The sequence below is a fragment of the Nicotiana sylvestris genome, chromosome 10 (genome assembly GCF_000393655.2).
Source record: "Nicotiana sylvestris chromosome 10, ASM39365v2, whole genome shotgun sequence".
Taxonomy (NCBI): Eukaryota; Viridiplantae; Streptophyta; class Magnoliopsida; order Solanales; family Solanaceae; genus Nicotiana; species Nicotiana sylvestris.
In genome coordinates, this window is record NC_091066.1 from 34,815,182 (window position 1) to 34,831,506 (window position 16,325).

The window sequence follows — 16,325 nt, forward strand, 5'->3', positions numbered from 1 at the left end:
CTTCAGTTTTTTACTTGTCTATCTTTGCTGGTAGGTCGGAGGGCTTCGAGGAGGGCGAGTGGTCCTACTCCTACTTTTCGCCAGTCAAGTACTTCGACCGGGTTTATACTCTCTATGTCTGCAAGCGATCCTGCTCAGACTGCTGCTACCCTTCGGACCCCAGCCTCGTGTGGGCCTAGCCGACAAGCTGCTGCCTCGCTAGAGGAGATTCCGGATTCTACAGTGTTTCATTTGGTAGATGAGTCGGACCAGGGCGAAGATGAAGAGGCTCCGCTGAAAAGGCAAAGGATAGAGGTTGATGAAGGTTGATCGATGAGGAGCCTGCAGGGGGTGAACCCGAGTTGACCACGGCCGAGCTGGGGGGTGGTACAGCTTTGGACCTAGAGATCATCCCTCTTTCGGGCGTGAAGATCACCTCCGCGGAAGAAGAGGAGCGACCAGAGGCGACTGCAATCATTTCGAGGAGTGATTCGCAACGTCAGGGCAAGCCAACATTCCCTCTTCGGTTGAGAAAAGGGTGAAAAGAGAGGTCGTAGACGATTACTAGTCTGGCTCCAATGTCGATCCCGATGAGGTGAGAATATTCGACGAAGGGCTTGCCCGGGTGGAGGTGAGAATGGATGGATCCTCTTCCTCGATTGTAATCCCTTTGGAATGTGATTTTTTGGACGATACGGTGAGCATGGTCCCTTACTTTGCCCCATTTTGCTCCACCGCCGAGAACATGACTCTTCAGGCGCTCAAGGATTCTGACTACTCATTGGGCATATCCGGGATGGCTCTGAGGGTGAGTTTCCTTCCTCATTATTTCTGCATTTCGCGTCATTTTCCTATTTCTATCTTTGCTGATTTTGGATCTTTCTTTTTCTTTTTCCTCTCCCTTTTTTTAGACTTTCATTTTGGAGATCGAGAGCGACCATCGGGAGGAAAAGCGGAAGGTTGTTTTTCAGAAAATAATTTTGAAGTACCTCCAGTATCATGACAAGTATCGCGAGATGCGTGCACGGTTCAGAGCAGGTGGTAATCTCCAATCCCTTAGAGAGCAGTTAGACCAGTAGAACGAGGAGCTTATGCGAACTATTGGCAGATGCAGTGAGCTCGAGGGGTTGCTTAGGGCCAAAGACGATGAGCTCGAGGTGAGCAAGGGGGGTCGTGGCAGAGTGTGTCGATCTTCAAGCGCAGGTGGTGTCCCTGTATGCTGAGCCTGAGAAGTCAACAGAGTTGGAGGGGACCGAGGAGGCCCGGGTAGCGGCTTGGCAAAAGAAGCGGCATTAGAGGACTCTATCCGCATCCTCAGGTCTGAACGTGTAACTAATGCGGAAATGACCGCGCTAAAGGAGACACAACTTGTTGAGCAAATTGGTTGGCTTGAGAAATATGTCTCGAACCTAAGTGAGCAAGTTTCGGCTCTTGAGGCCGAGAAGGCATGATTGTTGGCTCGACCTTCTTCCTCTCATGCTTTCGCTTTTCCCGATGTTCCTCATCATTTATACGAGATGTGAATCCATGCTGAGGCTCAGCTGGACATATATAGGAACTTGATGATGGCGGGGAAGGTTCCTGAGGCCGACTTCGATGATGCCCGTGTTAAAGCACGTGATGCCATGCTTGCTTGTGGTTATGACCCCGCCACGTCGGGGACCGGTGATGATGAAGAGGACTTGGACAGACTTACATCTGATGCTTGGTATGACAATGAGTATGCTGATGGCACGGGTGATGGTGGAGATGGTGTTGCTGGACCGGGCGGTGAAAATGACGATGGCGCAGGTGGAGATGATGTAGTGTGATACTTTTGTACTTAGTTTTTGTTCTTTTTTTTTGTAGGGGCGTCTTTTTGGCCCTTTGTAAGATATTATTTTTTTGGAATGGAATGACTATGACTTTTTGCTCTATGTTCTTGGCCCTTTTTGCTTTTCTTCGAATGTTTTCTTTGTAAGAGTTCTTGACTCTTAGTTGATTCGAACGAGGTCGAATGTTAATTAATTCGAACGAAGTCGAATGCTAGTTGATTCGAACGAGGTCGAATGTTAATGAATTCGAACGAAGTTGAATGTTAGTTAATTCAACAAGGTCAAATGTGAGTCGATTTGAGTGAGGTCCCAACTCTCTCTGCATGGCTCTCCAAAACTGTGAAGTAAACTGAGTACCTCTATCTGAGATGATGGAAATTGGGACACCATGTAAGCGAGCAATCTTTCGGATATAGATCTCTGCCAACCACTCTGAAAAATAGGTAGTACATACAGGAATGAAGTGCGCGGACTTGGTCAGCCGATCCACAATCACCCAAATAGCATCGAACTTCTTCAAAGTCCGTGGGAGTCCAACTACAAAATCCATGGTGATCCGCTCCTACTTCCACTCTGGAATATCCATCTGCTGAAGCAAGCCACCTTGTCTCTGATGCTCATATTTCACCTGCTGACAATTGAGACACCAAGCTACAAATCCCACAATATCTTTCTTCATTCTCTTCCACCAGTAATGTTGTCTCAGATCCTAATACATCTTCGTGGCACCCGGATGGATGGAATACCACAAGCTATGGGCCTCCTCCAGAATCAACTCTCGAAGCCCGTCTACATTGGGCACCCATATCCGGCCCTACATCCTCCACACCCCATCATCACCGATAGTCACATCTTTGGCATCGTCGTGCTGAACTCTGTCTTTAAGGACAAACAAATGAGGATCATGATACTGGCGCTCTCTGATGCGATCAAACAAGGAAGATCGAAAAACCACACAAGCTAAGACCCGACTGGGATCCAAAATATCCAACCTTACAAACCGATTGGCCAAGGCCTGAACATCAACTGCAAGAGGTCTCTCCCTAATAGGAATAAATGCAAGACTGCCCATACTCACCGCCTTCCTACTCAACGCATTGGCCACTACATTAGCCTTCCCCGGATGGTACAAGATAGTAATATCATAATTCTTTAGCAGCTCCAACCATCTCCGCTGCCTCAAATTGAGATCCTTCTGGTTGAATAAGTGCTGGAGGCTATGATGATCAGTAAACACCTCACAAGACACACTATACAAATAATACCTCCAAATCTTCAACGCGTGAACAATGGCAGCCAACTCTAGATCGTGAACAGGGTAGTTCTTCTCATGGGGCTTCAACTAACAAAAAGCATAATCAATCACTCTACCCTCATGCATCAACACATATCCGATACCAACTCTCAAAGCATCATAATACATTGTACACGAACCTGAAGCTGATGGCAAAACTAATACTAGAGCTGTGGTCAAGGCAGTCTTGAGCTTTTGAAAGATCGCCTCACACTCATCTGACCATATGAAAGGAGCACCCTTTTGAGTCAATTTGGTCAAGGGTGATGCTATAGATGAAAATCCCTGAACGAACTGACGGTAATAGCCCGCCAATCTAAGAAAGCTGCGAATCTCTGTGGCTGAGGATGGTTTGGGCCAACTCTGAACCGCCTCTATCTTCATCGGATCAACCTAAATACCCTCACTGGACACCACATGCACCAAGAAAGCCACTGAACTGAGTCAAAACTCACATTTGGAGAACTTTGCATAAAGCTTCTCCTCCCTCAATCTCTACAATACAACTCTCAAATGCTCCGTGTGCTCCTCATGACTACGCGAATATACTAGAATATCATGAATGAATACAATAAAGAACGAGTCGAGATAAGGCCGAAACACGTGTCGCGCCCCCTTTTTCCCTCTTCACATCGGAAAATCGGGTTTATGACATTTTGGGTATAGGACAAATCATTCCTTTTGGAAACTGGGTTTGCATTTGAAGAGTCACCACCTAATGATTTAAGGTGCATTAGGACACCTATAGGTTCATTTCTAAGTTTGTTTGATAACCAGAGATAGGGTAAGAGCTTGAAATTATCCTAAGGGGAAGGTGTTAGGCACCCCTCAGGATCCACTAGTGTGGTTCCCGGCTAGACAGTTTTTGTGAATTTTGTACAATTAGAAAATAGGCAAGTATAGTCTCAAATAGTAGGGGATTTAAGTTTGAACACATAAGAGTTCGAAAACAATTATTAAAAGGCGAATTTTGAAAAGGAGTTACAGTTTTACAAATACTTGAGAATATATAAAAAAAGAAAAAGAAAAGGGGGGTCCTAGGTTTATTTATAATATGGATCACATCAATGCGATACCCGGTGTGACACTCCTCAGAAGAGGGGATACATGTGGTATTAGCGCACCGGTCATCATATCCATATCTATCCATCCCCATCCCGTTAAGGTATTAAAGCGCGAATTGGTCTCAACCTCTATTGCATACTATTACCCGTCCCATTCCTATCAGTCCCGGAGGAATTTAGACTACTATTCCTATGAGAGGGAGGATTTTAGGCTGACTCTTAGGTTTAAAGGTAAAAAGACTAGGCGACATACAAAACACATAGGACTGCATTTAGAGGAAAACATATAAGCAGTTATGAGGCTCATGTATACCTCCTCAAACAATGCTTATAAATAGCATGACTTAAACACAATTGGGGTCATAATTTAAAGGTACTAAGGCAGGGTGTTTTAATTGTTGAAGCAGACCAATTTACTACATAACTCAGATAAGAAGTCCGAATCAGGCCTGTCTGCCTGTTGTAGCCATTGCTAATTAGCAAAGGTGGATTCAATTTTATCATTATTACCTAGGCTTGCCTAAGTGTGTACTGGTGATGTCCTATGAGCATGATATCTATTACCAATTAGGAATGCATCAGAGTAGTAAACAGTTTTAAACGAGCGATTTGGATCCTATAGGCATGCTTTCTAAACCGTGTTAATAAAAGGAGTAGGTTGTTTAAATTGATTCAGAACAGTATGAGTCAAACTGATTTTTTAACTAAACTGGTTTCAGATCCTATAGACATGATCTCTATTATTGCTAATTTTAATTCCTACAAGCATGGTATCTAAATATTAAAGGCTGATTTGGGTCATATAGGCATGGTGTCTAAGTGTGGAAGTAAAACATGCAGAATTTATTAAACAGATCCTATAGGCATGTTATCTACCCTTCTAATAGCTAAAGCATGCATAATCACCCCATCCCTTTTCACTAGCCAGCCCCCAATATTTGTTACAAATTATTACAGACCGAAAATGACTTAATTACATCAGAATAGTGCAAAATAAGAAGTTACAACCATAGGAAGCCCGATTCTTGACTTTCTCTCTGAGTTATGGAATAAACTACCTCAAATGCCAACGTTCTTAAAGCCTTTCTCAGACTTGGGTGTGTCAAAGTTCCCTAAGGGTCTCAAGGGACCCCGAACAATGCTTACACCCAGGTTGCATAACCAGACAGAAATGAGTGCAGTGTGGAGGGGCCAGCCCTTATGTGTCCAAGTTCAGAAGGAGCTCAAGGGGTCCCCAAGGCAAGGCTCACACAAGAGCTGAAGAACCTAAGTTCTAAGAATACAATGGAAGTGCAGAATGCAGAGATTTATTTAAAACTGGGTTGGGAAATAGTAAGTGGTAAGGGTGATTTGAAAACAGTAGTAGTAAAACTCAAACTACACAGAATCAACAGTTACACAAAAGGGTTAGGGGTTTTGGGAATACATTGCATGAAGCATATGACCCCAGAAAGGGTTAGGTTTGGTCATGCACAACAATAGATGATGCTGGCATACCTACAAACCATCCAGAGAACACAAACACATAGAGGGGATTTGGGATTCATACACGTAGGAGAGCATTAATTTAAAAGGGTAAGGAAACATATTTCGACATGCTAGTAATGTAACTTGATTGCAGAAACATAAGCAAAAGTAGGCAAGAATGAGAAAAGTTGGAACACTTAAAGAAACAAGTTGTTGTTGATGCTTGAAAATTAACTAGGACATACCAGTAGAGAAGCAAAGTGCAGAAAGGAAAAGTAAGCAAATTTCCACAGCCTAGCCTTGTCTTTCAGCCGACTAGACAAAGTAGTAGCACAAGTAATAGTAGAGAAAGAGAGAAAGTTTTGAGTGTAAGCGTGTGTTCTTGAACTCAATTGTTTGTGTCTCTAAAAGAAGAGGGGGTGAAGGGTATTTATAGCTTTGAAAACGAGTAAAAAATAAGGTAATAAGTAAAGTCTTAACACAAACATGGAAACAATCACAAGTCAGAATCAATTAACACAAGTGATTCCCTTTAATTAATGAATCACTGTTTAACGGAGAGTAGCAGGTTTAATTAAGGAAATAAATTAGTTTGGGGACAGATTGATTATTTCCATATAAGGGGGCAGTAAAAGCATGAAGTAAACAATCAAGTCTAAGTACAACATATGCTTATTTTGGTAAAGGATTCAGCAAGGTAAAACATCACTGTAGAGGGAAAGAAATCAATTAATTTTAAACAGGCGAGTGAAATTAGGGTTCATAAAAGAAAAACTTTTGTAATCAGTCACAAGATCAAGATCAAACAAGGAAGAAACTTCAGTATATAAATAGAATGAACAGAAGCATCAGACATGCGAGGCCAAACACATTGGCAAAAGAGATAACACAAACATACAACAGTGACAGAATTAAGCTAGGATTCAGTAGTAAGGAAAATATTCGAAGCACAGTAGTCAAGTAGTCACATAGAATCAACAATGAAGAAGAACATAGTAACAGGTAAATAGAGTCAGAAAAAAGGTAAAGGTCTCACAGCAGTAATAAGTGAGAAAACCCCCTTTTAAGAAATTAGGGCTTCGACAATAGTCGAGTTTGAGAGATGGTAAGAACTCAAATCAGATAAGTCAAAAAGGAGAAGAGAATTAGAAACAAAGAACTTAAAATAAGCACACATTTAGGCAAACAATTTCAGAACTCGGATAAGACTAAGAGGAACTAGGTTTTTTTGCATGCTGAAATAGATAGAAGAACAACATGAGCAAATCATTTTAAATATAGAAAAATCACAAACAACATTAAAATCAGAGAAGAGATCTTTTGAAACTTAAAGGAAAACTCTAATCGTAAAAAAAAAAAGGAAGAGTCATTTTGAAAGAAAAGTTGAAGAACCTTCGAGAAAACACTTAAGAGATTCATAGTAAGTACAAATCTAAGGTAGATCTGAAGAAAATTGAAAGATCTTAAAGATTAGGGTTTTGGAAAATCCAAAAAAGGTGAGAAAGACCTTGAAAGTTACCGATCCAACCAGGAGAGTCAAGGATCTGACTCGAACGGCCATGGCTGGCTGGAGAAGGACCAGAGATGAAGGTTGGGCAAGGACTGGACCAGATTCCTTCGAGGACTGGCCATGAAACCACAGAAACAAACACCCAGGGGTCAATACACATCTCTAATGGCCATGAGAGACCATGGATTAGGCAGGGGTTGAGGTAGATTAGGGTGGGATTAGATGTCGGCGGTTAGGGTTCATGTGAAGTTTCAGAGAGAATTGAGAGAAAAGAGATTCAAGGGCGGTGTTTGGTGAAGAATGAGTTAGGGTAAGGGGTCGTTTAAGGTTAAAAATGGAAAGGACGAATATTGACCGTCGATCTGAATGATCAACGACCTGGATTAAAGAGGGTGGGTAGGGGAATCCGTGTTGGGTTGTTTAATTGGGTTAGGGGTCGGGTTTGAATGGGAATTGGGCCGGGGAAATTGGGTTTAATTTGGGGTCAGATTTAGGCTAAAATTGAAATGTAATTAGGCTATTATTTAAATAACCAATTTTCCCCTTTTAAAATTATAAAAATAGTAAATTAATTTCTGGAAATAAATTGAAAGCACTAACATGATTTATAATATATAATTTACAGTTTAAAAATACAGGACTTAATTTTATGAATATAAAACATAATTGAATCTTAAAAGGGCTAATATTGCAATTATATACAATTTAGCTAAAAAACACTAAATAAATTTGTAAAAAATATGCAAAAAATTACCTTAACTATATTTTAGCATAAATATAAAATCCCAATAAATAAATTACCAAAATAATAATTTTGGAAATAATTATTGGGATTTTATGGATAAAAGAGGGAAATAAATTGATTTAAAAAATCTTTAAAATTATGAAAAAATAATAAAACATTTGGACATAATTATATATGCATATATATGCTATTTTGAAGGTATTTTGCATATTGAAAAATATAGGAAAAAATTGGGTATCAACAACACGTTGTTCATCAAATGCATGAGCGCGGCTGGGCATTGGTCAGCCCCAACGACATCACCAGGAACTCATAATGACCATATCTGATCCTGAAGGCTGTCTTAAGAATATCCGCATCCCTAATCTTCAACTGGTGATACCCTGAATGGAGATCAATCTTGGAGAACACCCTCGCTCCCTAAAGTTGGTCAAATAAATCATCGATACGAGGCAAATGATACTTGTTCTTGATTGTAACTTTGTTCAACTACCGGTAATCAATGCACATCCTCATCGTGCCATCCTTCTTCACAAATAGAACAGGCGCACCCTAAGGCGACACACTAGGCCGAATAAACCCCTTATCAAGGAGTTCTTGAAGTTGCTCCTTCAACTCTTCCAACTCTGCCGGTTCCATACGATATGGTGGAATAGAAATGGTCTGAGTGTCCGACACCAAATCAATATCAAAGTCAATATCCTTGTTCGGTGGCATGCTTGATAGGTCTGCAGGAAACACATCGGGAAAATCCCTCACTGTTGGGACAGAATCAATACTAGGAGTCTATGCACTAACATCCCTCACGAAGGCCAGATAAGAAAGACAATCCTTTCCAACCATCCGCTGGGCCTTCAAAAATGAAATTACTCTATTGGGAACAAAATCAGTCGAACCTCGCCACTCAATCTGTGGCACACCCGGCATAGCCAGTGTCATTGTCTTAGCATGACAATCCAAAATAGCACGACACGGAGATAACTAGTCCATGCCCAATATAACATCAAATTCCACCATACAAAGCAACAGAAGGTCCACTCGAGTCTCCAAACCCCCAATAGTTACCACACACGACCGATATACGCAGTCCACAACAATAGTATTACCCACCGGAGTAGATACATAAACAGATGAAACAAGAGACTCACGGGGCATATCCAAATAACGAGCAAAATATGATGACACATATAAAAAAGTGGAACCAAGATCAAATAATACAGAGACATCTCTGTGGTAGACTAAGACAATACCTGCAATCATAGCATCTGAAGCAATAACATCTAGTCTGGCTGGGAGGGCATAGAAATAGGCCTGACCACCACCTGATCGTCCTCCCCCTCTACGACGACCCCTGGCTGACTGACCTCCACCTTAAGCTGACTGAGCGGGTGGGGAAGTAACTAGTGCTGAAGTCGAAGGCTGACTCCCCTACTGAGATGAACCTTCTGTGAGATGGGGACAAAACCTCTTAATATGACCCAAATCTATACACTCAAAGCAACCTCTCCCGGCAAATGGCGATGGGGGACTGAAGTGAGCCCCGAGCATCGGGATGCTCACTAGAAGAACTCGGCATAGATGAGCCCTGAACTGATGGTGTCTGAGTCAAACTCTGAGCTAAAAGGGCACTGAGAGATTAATGGCCCTGATGTGAAATGTGAGAACCATGGCCAGATGACCCACCACAATGACCAGAACTTGCTGGCTGAGCATGCATGAATAGACGACCTCTGCCGTGCTAAAACTGACCTCCCAAAGGAACACCCCCAAAGTTACCAGATCCCCGAGGCCTCTTGGCCTCCCTCTCAACTCGCTCCTAGCGGCGAACCGACTCTATCTCTCGAGCAATGTCGACCACCTCCTCAAAAGAAGCATCAGACACCCTCTTTCTAGTCATAAGAATATGTAGTTGATAAGAGAGGTCATCCACGAATCTCTTGATCCTCTCTCTGTCGTAGGAACCAACCAAACAACATGACGGGATAACTCAGAAAACCTCATCTCATATTGTGTCACAGTTATATCATCCTGATGCAACTGCTCGAACTGCCTGTGTAGCTGCTCTCTGTGGGACTGTGGCACATACTTCTCCAAGAAGAGAGCGGAGAATTGCTGCCAGGTAAGGGGCGCTGCACCAACAGGCCTACGCCTCTCATAATTCTCCCACCAAGTGAAGGCAGCTCCAAAAAATTGAAAAGTAGTAAATGAGACCCCACTAGTCTCCAGAATACCCGCTGTACGCAACATCCTTTGACACTTATCCAAGAAACCCTGGGCATCCTTGCCCTCTGCACCACTGAAAGTCAGAGGCTAAAGTTTACCAAACCTCTTCAATCGACGCTGCTCATCATCAGGAATAACTGGAACTACATACTCCTGAGCAGGTGCAACCGGCCAGGCTGGTGGTGCCTCCAGTGTCTGCAATTCCTGAACAAGCTCGGGTGTACGGGCGGCGGGAGTCTGAGTGCCTCCCCCGGCCTGAGAAGTAGCTGCTGTAGTAGTAATTGCAACCACCTGAGCAAGACTGCTGCACAGGTCAGAATTTGAGCCAAGGTCTCCTAGAGACCCAGAATAACAATAGGCACAGCCGGTGCATGAGATGGTACTGCTGGAGCATCCCCCGCTGGAGCCTGATCATGAACTAGGGCAGCTGGTGGCTCTACAGGTGTTGCCCTAGCTGCTGTATGGGCTACCCCGGCCCCTACCACGACCTCGACCGCGACCTCGGCCTCTAATAGCCCCAACTGGTGGTACTGGTGGTCCTGACCGATAGAACGTGTCCTCACCCTCTCTGAGAGAATAGAATAACAAAATTTTAGTTCCAGAATCAACAGATTCGCATGACAGGAATTCAAGAATGTGAAATTTTTCCTAAAGGTTTTGCTGCCTCCCGAGGATAAGTACAGACATCTCCGTACCGATCCGCGAGACTCTACTAAACCTACTCATGACCCATAAGACCTATGTAACCTAGGATCTAATACCAACTTGTCACGACCCCAAAACCGACTCTGTCATGATGGCGCCTATCGTGAGATTAGACCAACCAACTCATTTCCAAAACCAACCACATTTTTGATTAAAAACTTAAGAAAAGCCATTTTCAATAGAAATCCAATAAAGATATAAAATTGAGTTTAACAAAGCGGAAAAATACAAGCCCGACCTCGGGTATCACTAAGTCATGAACAAAATACTACAACTGTTCGAAATACAAGACTAACACAGTCTGAGAATATCCAACAAGTATACTAAAGGAAGATAAGGAAGGAGAAGGCAGAACTGCAATTGCTAAACAACTACCTCCCTATCTCCAAGGAAAAGTCCACAACTGATATGATCAGCAGCCGCTACCGTGGCCCGAGATACCTGGATTTGCACACAAGGTGCAAGGGGTAACGTGAGTACACCAACTCAGTAAGTAACAAGTCCAAACTATGGATTGACAGGTAGTGACGAACCAAACCTCAACAGGTAATACAATTAACTGAACAGAAAGTAGACATGCTTGCAGTTCAAGTCAACAGGAAATGATACAGGCTGAACAGTACGGAGTATAAAACTCAGGAAAAATCTCTATGTACCAATGAAAAAATAGCATGATCAATGTTCCGTGTACCTCCACTCACAAGTGCTCAACCACTCGGTACTGTAGATGGCCATCCGACCCAGGGAAGCTGCATCCCAAAATATATATATATCAATGACCGCAATCATCTAGTACCGAGGAAGGCTATTCCAGCCTAGTGGAGAAGATCCATCTCTAGGTATAAAATACTTCGGACAAGATCCATGTCCAGGGAAGATCCATCCCTTAATATCATCAACTGCGCTTACTTGGGGTGTGTTACAGACTTTGTAGGGGCTCCTACAGCCCAAGTGCTAGCATAATCATCAACATAATCGCTGCGGCGTGCAGCCCGATCCCATATACTGTCACTCACAACCAGGCTCTCGGCCTCACTCAGTCATCACTCTCCAGTCTCACACACGGGCTCAAAATATCATGATACTAGCCCAAACAATGATATGATGTGCCAAATAAAAATAATCGAGACTAAGGCATGATATATAATGCATGAACAGGACTGAGTACAAAATATCAATGAAGATAATGATATGATAGCAAGAAACGACCTCTCAGGTCTCAACAATATCGACGTGAAGCCCTAACAGGATATCTAGCATGTTTTCACAACACGTTTACTTAATCACATAATAGAAACACTGATATCAACAAGAAGGAGTCACTAAGAGGTGCCATGGAATGATACAGGCTGCAATCCTCACGGTGCACGCCCACACGCCCATCACTTAGCATTTGCGTCACCTCAATAGTAATCATAGAACACATAGTTCGGGGTTTCGAACCCTCAGAACCAAGTTTGGAAGCGTTACTTACCTCAAGCCAAACCAAACTCTAGCCCACAATGCCCTTGCTTCTCGATTCGTCCTCCCAATACCCCGAATCTAACCAAAATCATAACCATAACATCAAAATATGCAAAGGGAACAAATCCCACGCGAAAATAATCAAATTACATTAAAAATCCCAAAATTGGTCAAACCTGACCCCCGGGCCCACATCTCGGAATTTGATAAAAATTACATCAATAAAATCCTTATCCTCCCACGAGTCTATACATACCAAGAATATCAAAATCGGAACTCAAATCCTCAATTTACACTCTCTAATTTCAAGCCCTAATTCCCCAATTTTAGGCTTTAAATCCTACTAATTTCATGTCTAATTAGGTAGAAATCACCATAGAATCGAGTATTGAGTTCAAAAATCTTACCTTCAAATCTTTACCTTCAATTCCCTCTTCAATCCCTCTCAAAAAGCTCCAACAATGGTGGAAAATATACTAAAAATCGCGAAGGCAACTATTTAAACATTCTGCCCAGGCATTAATTCCTTCTTCGCGAACGCGGTCAAAGCTTCGTGTTCGCGAAGCACAAAAATCATAGCTCAACTTTCCTCTTACGCGAAAACCTCCTCACGAATGCGATGCCTTACTTAGCTTAGCCTACGCGAACGCATTCCTCTGGTCGCGAACGTGATGCCTTAGGGTCTGATGGTCAAGTTTGCTTCACCCTTCTACGCGAAAGCGAACTATGCCACGCGTTCGCAATGCACATTCTGACTCAACCTTCCCGAACGCGGGACCAAAATCGCGAATGCGAAGGGCAACTCGCCCGCCTCACTCAACATCTCTTCGCGATCGCGAGGGCCCTCTTGCGAACGCGAAGAATAAATCTCTGCAACAGAAACCTAAAACAATCTGCAACTTAAACAAGAATTTGATCCGTTAACCACCCGAAACTCACCCAAGTCCCCCAGGATCTTAACCAAACATGCCAACATATCCCATGACATCATTCAAACTTATTCGTGTCCTCGAATCACTCAAAACAACCTTAAAACATCAAATCACTCTCAGATTCAAGCCTAAGGATTCCAAAAACTTCTAAATTTTGCATTCGATCAAAAAGTCTATCAAACCTCGTCCGAATGATCTGAAATTTTGCACACACGCTACAAATGACACAACAGACCTATATCAAAATTTTCACTACCGACCGAAAAACGCCAAAATTCCAATTTCGCCAATTCAAGCCTAAATCTACCACGGACCTCCAAATTACATTCCGAATACGCTCCTAAGTCCTAAATCAACTCGTGAAGCTATCCGAATCATAAAAACCAAATTTCGAAATCGTTTACTCACAAGTCAACTTTTGGTTGACTTTTCCAACTAAATGGCCAACTTAAGAGACTAAGTGTCTCATAACACTCCAAAACTATCCCAAACTTGAACCACCCAAAACGATACAATAAAATGTAGCTGAACAACACATAAAAATGCAGAAATAGAGGAAACAGAGTGGTAACTCATGAAACGATCGGCCGGGTCGTTACAATAATTGTCATGGTCAAAATTATCATAAGCAAAATCATTTCTTGCTTTAATTTTGCCTTTAATAACTTTTATAAGGCTTGGCAAAATATTTTTGGCATACCATATGTACGTGATCAATAACATATTCATATAACCACACAGTAATGTTCATTATCTTTCTTTCTCTCAAACCTCCAGGTGAGTTGTAGTATTTATTCAGCCATACATAAGCACATTCTTATGCATAATTTGTATCACATAAATATTTCCCCATTCACTTTCAGGAATGAGTCTGCATTTTTAATGTTTATCACAAGTCGCATTCTTTCAAAAATGGACTATAATCATCTGAACGTGCCTCATATTTACAGACCATATTGATACACATTTCCTACACCTTTGAAGGATTAATTTGAGAGCCATTATTGTTCCCCTTTTTAAAATTACCATAATGAAGACTATTATTATTTTGGTCTTTGGCACGCTTATATTCATTCATCAATCACTTGTCTTCATTTAGACGTATTATGCACCGCTATCACATTCACTTCAAGAATAGAGCAAATTAAGTGGGACAAACTTCATGCTTTTTCATGAAAAATACATTATTTTTCTTTATCATCATTATATCATCAATATGGTGCATTGAGACTCATACCCAATGCCTTTCATATAAAGGCATGTTAGGCCATAATGAGCTAGGACTTAAACCTAACTCTTATCATCATGGTGCACCAGAATTCGAACCCAATGTCTTACCTTCATGGTGCGCTGGGACTTGAACCCATCGTCTTACTCTTAACCAATGTCATAATAGGCTAAAATGTACTATGACTCACCTTTCATTATTATATGCATAAGTTAATTAAAACGACCAGAACTAATATCAATGAAAATTGGATGCAGTACATACTCGTGTACTAATATTGTCACGACCCTAAACCCAGACCCAGTCGTGATGGCGCCTCTAGTGAAGACAAGGCCAGCCGACACAAACTTTCAAGTAATTTAACGGATAATAATTCATAATTAAGTCATTAATAACGATAAATACCATAATAGAGTGAAATATATCAACAATGAAAAACCAAAGACGACCCGACATCAGGGTGTCACCAGTCATGAGAATCTAACATAGTCTAAGTGTATGAAAAAGTTTATATAATCTACTACATAGCTAGAACAAGGGAAGTAAAATAGGAGGGAGAAACACTAGGCTGCGAATGCCGAGCAGCTACCTAGTGGACTATGAATAGCCTGCTGAGCAATCAACCCTCACTGGTGGGACCTGAAGCTCCTGAATCTGCACACAGGGTGCAGAGAGTAAAGTGAGTACTCCAACTCAGTGAGTAATAATAATAAATGAAGACTGAGCGATAAGAAATCATGTAAGACACAATAATATGCTATAAAGAAGCAGTGTAAAACTAGTAAAAGGCAACGAAACAGTGAAATCTTATAAAAACATCTTAGTTCAGAATAAGTTTATTTAAAAACACCTTTTTAACAGTTAAACAAATAAATGAAAAGCAGTTAGAAAATATAAACACATAAAATCCACCCCTCGGGCACAATGTCAACAGAATCAGCCCCTCGGGCAATAACATGGAACAACACCAACCCCTCGGGCTATATCTCATATCACAATGGGTACTCGCGCTCATTAGGGGTGTATTGACTCCGGGAGGGGCCCCTTACGGCCCAAGCGCAATATCAAGCCATCTCGTGGCATAATCAATAGGCTCTCGGCCTCATATCAAGCCACCTCGTGGCATAAAACTCAGGCACTCGGCCTCATAATCATAATCAGTATAACACTGCTGCAGCGTGCAACCCGATCCCATAATAATCCTTATAATACAGGCCCTCGACCCTACTCAGTTAGAAATCTCTAAAAGCCACTCGGGCACAGTAAAATATGATGCCCAACCCAAAATATTATTTAAAGTGTTAAAACAAAGTAAACATGGCTGAGTTATGAAAACTGTAGAATATAGCATTACTGAGTACAGATATAAAATCAAAACAATGAGGAAATAACAGTAAAAATCCCCTAAGGGTCCAAATAGTTCGCACGAGGCCCAAATATGGCATTCAGCCCAAAACATGATGATAGAAAATAGTTTTCAATCAAATACGCGGTAAAAAGTCATTCGGGATGGACTAAGTCACAATCTCCAACGGTGCACAACCCCACGCTCGTCATCTAGCTTGTGTGTCACCTATATATAGCACAACGGTGTGAAATCCGAGGTTTCATACCCTCAAGACAACATTTACAATCATTACTCACCTCTATCCGGTCCAAACTCTAGCCCGCGATGCCTTTGCCTCTCGAATCGACCTCCGGATGCTCAAAATCTAACCAAAATCAGTGCAAAACCATCAAAATAAGCTAAGGGAACAAAGCTCACTCGAAAGAAATCAAATTACAACACAAATTCCAAAATTGGCCAAACCCAACCCCCGGGCCCACGTCTCGGATTCCGATAAAATTACATCAATAGACTCCTTATCACTCCCCGAGTTCATTCATATCAAAATCACCA